Below are 10,574 nucleotides of genomic sequence, written 5' to 3'. Positions count from 1 at the left end.
TGGGGTAATCATACAAACGATGATGGGAAAGACAGATTCTGAAGTCTGAAGTCAGACACAGAGGGAGCAGGAGATAAATGTGCCTTGCTAATAAAGGTACTTCCACGTGGTTGAGAGTAAATAAGGAATATTGGTAAGAGCTAGTTAATAATAAGACTGAGCTATTTGTTGAGCATTTATAGTTAATATAATACTCCGGATGGTAATTTGGGATGCAGCTGCTGGGCATTTGGGAACAGGCCTATAGGACAAAAAGCTCCATTTACAGAAAACATAGAGCCCTAGAAGACCAGATGTGCTTTAAAAACACATCTCCACTACCAGCAATGCTCCACACAGGAACAAATAATCCATTTGCCAGCTGGGACATCTGGGAGCAACATATCTCACCTATGCAGGCAAGATGACACTGCCACAAGAGCCAGCCACCAGTGCTTCAGTTCAGTGTTTAATACTTCAGTAACAGATAAAAACGAGATTGACTTCAAATCTTTTATTAAGAAAACTCAAGGTAAAAAAATAGGAGTATTTTTTTTCTAAATGGAAATAGGATTTGTTATGTCTGTGCTCTTTGTAAAGATTTCTCAAAGAGAAATTCCAGTGGGAGAAAAGCAAAATAATTCAATGGACAGGCTGATTCAATATTTAATAGCAATATCCACACTCCACTCCAGCCACTCTCTGCCTGTATATATGTATATGTATGTATATGCTCAGCTGGTAAAGGTAGTCATCACAAAGGACTCACAAGTTGTCTTCTGATCTCTACATGTGGCCCCTATTATACACACACAAAAAAAATGAGAAATGTAAAAAAAAATGTAACTCCATGTTTCTAATGCGCAAATGTTTTTCACTTTTCCAATTTTGTATATTAAAACTCTGTTAAATATTTCCCTCATTCCTTAGCCAAGCCCTGTTTTCTGTTGTTCAATATAGAGAGACCTAATTCCTTTGTTAGGGACACAATTACAGACAGACACAGGACATATAGGCACCACTGATATCAGAAACACTCAGACATCAGGCAACAGAGAGACTATAAACAGTCCAGTAAACACAGATTACAGACAGATGGAAGACATGATGACACAAATAGAGAATTCAAAATTTAAGGTTGCTCTTGGTTAAACTACTCTATAAGAAAGTGCCTTGTTTTCATGCCTTAATTCCAGAGCAATATATTTTGGTGCATTCTGAGTTTATCTTTAATAGAATAACAGACACAGTCCTCATGTAATGTCTCAAAGCTTTCTTGTCCCTTCTCCTGAGTATTAGTATATGTATCACTATTTGTCAAACAATGACTGCCTGCAGAGAACACAAAATTCAAAAGGAATGAGAATTGGCTTCACTTTCTTCCCTTTACAGAGAGGAGGTGAAGAGATAAGATGTTGTCTTATGAGTGTTTCCTTCCAGTATGAGGCTGAGAAACCACAGAATTATACAGAATGTAGAGAAATGTTTAAAGGCTTTGGGAAAAGATTTCTAAAAAAAAAAAAAAGAAACTTAATTATGGGGAGGAAATGAAGAGAGCACCGATCTATTCGACTTTTTCCTCCTTACAGATCTTCCACTGATGTTGAATGAGACCTAGCAATTCAAAGGAATAGAATCTTTAGGCAGGTAGCAACCATTATGCCTGGGCTGGTGCCCCAAAAAGTGCCATAGCAAAGGCTCCTGAAGTGCCCTGAACACATCAAGAAGGTGTGTCTCTGTCTGTAAGAAGGAAGCAAATGCTTCACCAGAGAGGAATTGTGTTCATTTTAGAGACATAAATCAATGCAAAGAATATAGAACAGGCATGTTTGAAAAACAGAGTGGGTGATATGTGGATATGCTGAGGTATAGACCATAGAAGAGAGGAGATGGTGGTTGAGAAAAAGTTAATGAGGCATAGTGGACACTTTAGCTACCATCATTGTGGGTGGCACAGATAAGTGAGAAAGTTTGAGAGGCAAAGGCTGTCCATAAGGGAAGCCAGCAATTTGAGCAATAGAGAAGAGATGTTAAGTTGGTTTTGCTTTATATAAATTAATATTTAATACTCTATGTAAATATTTAATAGAGTTCTAACCATATTGCTTGAATTATTTAAAAAAGAAGTGAAATAAATGTGAGGGTTACACATTTCAAAAATGGCAACATAAGCCAGTGAAATGCCAGGCAATCGTGTGATAAAAAGAGCTGCAATCACTGAGCATCATGGAGAAATAAGAGGAAGTAGAATGGGAACTAATTAGTAATGGCTAACTTGCACAGTAAGCCCACATCCCCACCCAGAATTTATGAATAGTTTGCAAACTAAAGAAGAAACCAATGAGAATGAGTATTGTGATATTTCTAGGACAATTCAGAGAAATGTTTCAAATTATTTTTATTAGTTGCTGTCTCACTGGTTTTTAAATGTGTGCCATAAAGAAAACCACAGCAAGATTATATTCAGTATTTTTGTTTATGTCTCCTGATGATATTACTTGGAAATCTTTGATTAAAACCAGTAATCAAGGCACCACTAATGGATTATGTGTTTAAATCATTGTGGGCTTATCATAATAGGGCTATATTTTTAAACTGGTAAAATTGTATCTATGAATTCCCTCTAAGATGCATACAAAAATAATACCCTGAAAATTTCAGCATCATATAAGGGATCACAAGTAAGTAAATGTGAATGTAATACTTTAAAATAGTAATTATGATGCATTTTAGAGAAAGCATTTTATTTTAACCACTGTAACTCAGAAAATATCTGAAACTGTTTTACCTCTAAACTTTTGAGTATAAAACAACTTCAGTCAGTAATGGTCATTCAAAGTGAGATTTGCTTTCTGAAGGAACTCAATTTAGCAATTTATGCAGAGGCTTTAGGTCTATGCTGTACTAAGTGGCATTTCTCTTCCAGTTTTCTAATTCACATTTAGTTAAATTCTGAGTAAAGATTTAAATCAGAATCTATCTACCTGTTACACACAAATCCTGTGAATTTTGAGCAAACATCAATCCAAGAATACTTCGTTGGTGTCCTGGTTTCAGTGAATCTTTATGTAACTTGAATCTGTTACTCATTTTCAATCACTTTCTGTCAGCTATACAGAGAAGGCTAAGGTCTCCTGTTATCAGGTTTCTTAGTTATGATAAAATAGACTACAATTATTGAATATTGAGGAGATGTAGGACTCAGAATGGGGACTAATTATTAATAACTGCTTTCCAAAATAAGCCTGCCTGCTACCCTCACATGAGATTTATGAATAACTTGTTTCCTTCATGAACAACTTGTGAAACTAAACTACTGTGGTTAAACTCTCTTCAGATGTTTTAAAATGAGTTCAACATTAGATGTTATTTCTAGATGGTTGGATTTTATTTGTGTGTTTGTTTTATTTTTAGGGTTTTGTTTGTTTGTTTGAGTAGCCATATTTTATTAGCTTTTCAGCATTGCAATAAATTTTCTGGGGAAACAATCACCATGTGATAGAAGGGGGTTTTACTTCCACTCACTATCTCAGAGGGTTCAGAATACAATTCTTTTGTCCTTTTTTCTGGGTGGTAAAACAAAGCTCTTTACTCTGTTGCTAAGAAGAAAGCAATGATCAGGAAACAAAATACACTCCTTCCAACCCACAGTCCACTTCCTCCAAGTAGGTCATACTTTCTAGTTTTCCAAACCTGTCTAGTTATGGATGAGGAAGTAGTATCTGCACCCCTATAAAGACTGAAGTTATGGAAATGATTTTACGGACACTCTGATCTACCACTAAGGCTTGGGTCTGTGTTCTTTATAGTCTATCCTCAAACTACACATGGCTGAGTCCTCACTTTGGCTCCTCACATGTACCCCAGACACTCATACGAGTGAGGAAGGCAGGAAGGAATATATGTCTAGTTTTTTTTTAATTCTATCAATAATTCCAGCTTGAAAGACTTCAAATCATCTACTCATCCCTCTCTGGCATCCAGCCATCTCGCACACTGTATATTCTTAAGCCCAAATTTTGGCTGCCAAAGTAAAGCTGGTCTTGTTCTCCCAGCCCAAGGCCAACCATGCATTTTAAAGCCTGCACCATATAGGACTATTTTAACATTCTGGAAAATTCCATTCAAATATATATTAAAATACGATTTTGAAGGAGCCAGACAAGACTCGGGATGGGTTTTGTTACAGTGGTCGTTGTTCATATTCAGGTGAATGTGCAATGGGGCTGGGTGCTCACACACCTTAGCACCTTTCCTGAAGATGTGTACACAGGGTCTCTACTACAAAGCACAGATCACAAAAACACACAATGAAGAAAGCTCAGTACTGAATCAGCAAAGGTAACCAAGGATCAAGTATTATGAGTATATTTTTGAGTATAATAAGCAAATGGAAAGACCTGAAGAAAGCTGCATATGTGAACTGACCCACCATCTAGGACTGTGTGGAATGCTTTAAGAAAGAAAGTGTGTTTCCAGGTTCTTCTATGATTTATATAGAGTCACTTTAGCCAAACAGGATCAAATTTATGTAATACCAATATATGCATTTGCATATGTTTAAGTTATGCAAAGATACTGAAAATTCAGTCAAGAAAATATTCTCCCAATATGTTAGAATGCACCAATCTAAGTCACATAAATCAATGAGTTTCTACACACACACACACACACACACACACACACACACACACACACACACACATAAATAATAAAGAAAAAAGAAATATCACAAAATTAATAACATTACTTGTGGTAGCATCCTCTGATTTAGCACTTTGTCATTTATACATATTCACTGCAATTATGCTATTTCAAATAAAAATAAACAAAACAAATAATGCCATTTGATGAAACAGCATAGGTCTAATTTTCAGAACTTTTTTATTTTTAATTTTACTTTTTAAAATGTTATGTGTTTTTGCCTGCATCTATACCTGTGCAAAACCCTTTCTATGCCTACTGTCCATGGAGGACGAAAGAAGGTGTGAGATACCCTGGAACTGGAGTAATAGATGGTTGTGAGCCACAATGTGGGTGCTGGGGATTGGACCTGGATATTCTGGAAGAACAGCCAGTGCTCTTAAATTTTGAGTCATCTCTCTAGCCCTTCTCAGGAGAATATTTTTAAGGATTAGCTTTAAATAATGGATAATTTTATGTTCAATTGGAATTTCTCAAACCTATTATCTTAGTAGCTGTTTTATTGCTATGCAGAGACACCATAGCAAAGGCAACTCTTACAAAACTTGCTGATAATTTTAGAGGGTTAGTTCAGGGTCATCCTGATGGGAAAGAGATAGTCATGGTGCTGGAATAGTAGCTGAGATGTTTACCTTAGGTGGGCCACTTGATGTTCCTACCAACATATTTAAAAGGAGTGTTGATTTATGACTTTATTTTTTTAATTTTTTTATTTTTTTATTTTTAGTTTTTTGAGACAGGGTTTCTTTGTGTAGCTTTGGAGCCTATCCTGGCACTCACTCTGGAGACCAGGCTGGCCTCAAATTCACAGGGATCCACCTGCCTTTGCCTCCCAAGTGCTGGGATTAAAGGTGTGTGCCACGAACGCCCGGCTCATTATGACTTTATTTTTTCAGTTTCCATATAAACCAGAAAATTGCTGCCACATTGTACCACAGTACTGAGGGTCATGATCTCATGTTTGATTGCAGAGTAAGCTAGCTTCTGTGCCCTATGAAAGGAGTGCTGTCTTCCTCCACTGAGAGCTAATGCATAGCTGGCATGTCTCTCTTCCTATCTCTGATTTTATTTATATTTCCATTTTACCATTTTTTGTCTGGTTAGTCCAACTAAATGTTAATCAATTTTACATTTATTTTTGAAAAACAAAATTTGTATTTGTTTATTATATTCTAATTATTTGCATACAAAGCTTTCTCCCTGATCTCAAGGCTGACTTTCAATGCTGGTTCCTCCTGCCTTAGCTTCCAGATTGTTGTAATTTTAACAACAAAAAGTTTTATTTTGTTGGCTTATCATGTTCTTTTCACTTTTTATTTTTTAATTTTCATACATTCACTTGATTTTGTTTATGGTTCACATTATAAATGAATAATATCTATGTACTTTCATTTTTCTCATTTGGCCACTGTGTATGCCTTTCCTAGTTTCTTATTGAAAGTTTTATATATATTCATAGAAAGAATTTCAGGGTTTAGTTTCTTTTTGATTTCCCAAGTGCTTGAAGTTTATTGTTATTGTATTGATAATAATTACAACATATTTTTGTTTCCATTTCAAATATTCCAACAGTGAAATGATTTAATTACTACATAAAACCATTTTAGCCAGAGAGCTACATGTAAATGTATTATATTTTCTAAAAATTAATTGTCATTACAATGGAAATATTCATGAAAGACTGTTTCTGTTTTTTAGAACATCAATGGCCAGGGTTAACTTTATGTGTGGACTCGGCAGATAAAATAGTATTTATAAGTGGACACTTGGATGCTTCTTTGGGAAGAGATAAACATTTGAATCAATACTGTAATTAAAGAAGACTATCTTCAGTTCGAGTAATCACCTTCCAATTCACTCAGGGGAATTCGGATGAGGTGGGATTAGGAAAGACTTATGTCTTTCAGTCTTCGGGATCTGGGCTATCCATGCTGTTTGGTCTCAGATACTATATTATGTGTTTCAGGTACCTTTGGACTCAGAGTGAAGTACACAAGTCACTACTTGGGATTCCCAGCTTGCACAATCCCGTTAGTGGGGCTGCTTGCCCTGCAGGAACTTGTAAACCTGTTCCTATAATAAATTCTCCTACTGCTGTTTGTGTATGTGATCTGGGTTCTGTTTGTCCAGAAAATCTTAACTCAGATCTTGTCCTCTCTGAGTGTTTCAATGTGCCTGTGAGAAAAGATTCATCCTTAGGACAGATGAATACATCTGGATTTGATAGGCCCTTCTTAATACATCTCTTCAATCATGCTTTCCTAAATTTATTTGATGGTGGGGCCTCTTTTATAATACTGTCTTTTATAATACTATAAATCAATTTCCCAACTAATATAACTTCAAAAGCTTTGGTAAAGCTAAACAGTGTCTGAAATGGAAGTAAAAAAAATAGTGATTTAATTTTTTTTTGTTCTCAGTACTTTTTTTTCTTTTTTATTAGAAAGAAAATTATTTTACATGCCAATGCCAGGTTGCTCTCCCTCCCCTCCTCCCGTCCCCTCCCAACTAACACACGACCTATTTCATACCCTTTCTGCTCCCCAGGAAGGGTGAGGACTTCCATAGGGGTCTTCAATTCTGTCATATTATTTGGGATGGTACTGAGAACTAGGAGAATGAGGAGAGGCTACCTTAAATGCCCCTCCTTGAATGGAACTGAAATCCAGTTGCAGAGGAGGACTGATGAGCAAAGTGGTCCATGGCAGGCTGGTGAAACCCACAGAAACAGCTGACCTGAACAAGGGAAAGCTCTTGGTCCCCAGACTGATAGCTGGGAAACCAGCATGGAACTGATCCAGACCCCCTGAATGTGGGTGTCAGTGAGGAGACCTTGGAAATCTATGGGGCCTCTTGTAGTGGATCAGTACTAATCCCTAGCATAGGAATGGGCTTTGGGAGCCCATCCCATTCAAGGTTCACTGTGGGTGGCTGCTTCTACTTCCAACAGATTCTGGATGAAGGCTATACAATGGCATATGAATTAGTCATCAATCCCATTATCTGGAGGGGCATTTAAGGTAGCCTCTCCTCTGTTGCTTAGATTTTTAGTTAGTGTCATCTTTGTATCTTTCCAAACATTTCTCTATTGTCTGATTTCTCTTTAAACCTATAATGTCTCCCTCTATTATATTATCTCTTATCTTGCTGTCTTCTGTTTTTCCCTCAACTCAACTTCCCTGCTCCATCATGTCTCCTTCAGCCTCTTCTTCTCCCCTTCTCATTCTCCTAGTTCTCTCTCCCCTCCCCCCATACCCCCAATTTGCTCAGGAGATCTTGTCTCTTTCCCCTTCTCCAGGGGACCATTATGTCTCTCTCAGGGTCATCCTTGTTTACCAGCCTCTCCAGAAGCATGGACTGCAGGCAGGCAATCCTTTACTCTGTGTCTAAAATCCACATATGAGTGAGTACATACCATGTTTGTCTTTTTGTAACTGGGTTACCTTGCTCAGAATGGTTTCTTAAAGTTCCATTCATTTGCCTGTGAATTTCAAGATTCCATTGTTATTTTCCCCCGCTGAGTAGTATTCCATTGTGTAAATGTACCACATTTTCTCTATCCATTCTTCAGTTGAGGGGCACCTAGGTTGTTTCCAGGTTCTGGCTATTACAAATAATGCTCTAATGAACATTGTTGAACAGATGTCCTTGTTGTATGGATGTGCTTCTTTTGGGTATATGCCTAAGAGTGGAATTGCTGGGTCTTGTGGTAGACTCATTCCCATTTTCTGGAGGAGTCGTCATACAGATTTCCAAAGTGGCTATATGAGTTGGCACTCCCACAGCAGTGCAGGAGTGTTCCCCTTTCTCCACAATCTCTCCAGTATTAACTGTCATTGGTGTTTTTGATTTTAGCCGTTCTGACAGGTTTAAGATGGTATCTCAGAGTTTTTTTGATTTGCGTTTCCCTGATGGCTAAGGATGGATGTTGAACACTTTCTTATGTGTCTGTCAGCCATTTTAGATTCCTCTATTGAGAATTGTCTGTTTAGTACTGTACCCCACTTTTTAATTGGATTATTTTTTGTTTTGGAGATTAGCTTCTTGAGTTCTTTGTAAATTTTGGAGATCAGCCCTCTATCAGATGTGGGGTTGGTGAATATCTTTTCCCAGTCTGTGGGCTGTCATTTTCTCTTGTCAACTGTGTCCTTAGCCTTATAGAAGCTTCTCAGTTTCAGGAGGTCTCATTCATTAATTGTTCTCAGTGTCTGTGCTATTGGTGTTATGTTCAAGAATCAGTCTGGAGAGATGGCTCAGCTGTTAAAGGCTAGGCTCACAACCAAAAATAGTGATTTTAAAACATAGAATTTCAGATGCTGATAATGAAAGAATATTATCATGTAACAATAGGCATACTAACTAATATCCAAACATTAAATACATATATTGAATTTGAAAAACTCATTTGAAAGCACATTTTAAATTAATATTTTCTTTTTATAAACTTACTACTATACCAAAACAATGAGTAATACAAAGTATCATTTAGAAACACAGGTAAGAAAGTAAGTTATAGAGAGAAATTGTGCAATGATAGTGGAGCCTGACAAAACACAGATGCTTTACTAATTAATGTATTATTTTGACACAATTCATGTATGTGAGATTGATCTAAAAACCTAATAATTGATGCTACTATTTTGATCTGTTTCATGCCTTATCTTTTCAAATTCACTTTATGTTCTCTGCCCTTTATAGACATGGAAAGTACATAAACATGGGAGCTATCTTTAAAGTATTGGAGGAGAATAATTATCTTCACAAAACAGAAATTTGTAAATTTAGCTCCCCTCATGATTATGTCATTTGGAAATCATCTCATTATTCATATAGATTTTGAGAGCATGGAATTGTTACCCACATCTTTGACTTCCATCTATTTCCAGAAAATTTGACTATTGTAACAATGTGCAGAACAGACACAAATACCAAACCCATGATCCATGTTACCAAATTTATATAATATGATAGTTCTGAGAAGGAAATATATATATATACACATATATGCTTATGTATATATATATATATGTATATATATTATATATATATATATATGTGTGTGTGTGTGTGTGTGTGTGTGTGTGTGTATGTGTGTGTGTGTGTGTGTGTATGTCAAACTATATTCCACATGTACCTATACATGATTGTGGAATCAATAAAGATAAACCTATAAAACATTGGTGAAGGGCTTGTCAGTCAAGTATGAGTGTCTGAATTTGTCTATGAAAACAGCTATGAGCATTTGCCAGCAATCACAGTGCTCAGGCAGTGCAGATGGGAAGGTCAATCCATGGATTATCGTGGCCAGTCAGTCTAAAATAATAGCCTCAATAATTGATTAAGTGAAAAAGACACTAGATATCTAGGGCATTCATGTGAATGTGCATTTTTATGTACAAAAAAACATATCACTATGTGAACATATATTCAAAAATTAAAATTAAAGAGTAAAGAAACTTGAAATTATATCTTTAAAGACAGAATGCACTACAGAAATGTTGCTATAAAGGTATAGATATAAATAAAGTGTTTTTTAAAAATCCCACTATTCACTCTAACAACTACCAGGAAGTAATATTTGGTAACTCATCAGTCATGGATGAGCCATTCATCTTGTTCTTGGTTTCATGTTTTCTCTTAAAAATGGTTGTGAGTCTCTGAACTTCAACCTGAGTATTCAGGCTTATTCACTATCTCAGAAAGCTACATGAAAGGCTTGGCTGGGTGATATGGCATGCTGAATTATTTCCTTTGATGTACCTTCACCTCAGTGGCTCAGGTTTTAAAAGGGGACTGCTCATTTTCACTGCTGTGAGTGATACAGGATAAGAGGTTTAGGGGTCTGAGACTCCATGATGTCTCCATCACTCAGCTAATTCTTTCTTAATATT

The sequence above is a fragment of the Cricetulus griseus genome, chromosome 2, assembly GCF_003668045.3.
Source record: "Cricetulus griseus strain 17A/GY chromosome 2, alternate assembly CriGri-PICRH-1.0, whole genome shotgun sequence".
NCBI classification, from domain to species: Eukaryota; Metazoa; Chordata; class Mammalia; order Rodentia; family Cricetidae; genus Cricetulus; species Cricetulus griseus.
The sequence above is the reverse complement of the archived record's forward strand: the minus strand, read 5'-3'. Positions refer to the sequence as shown.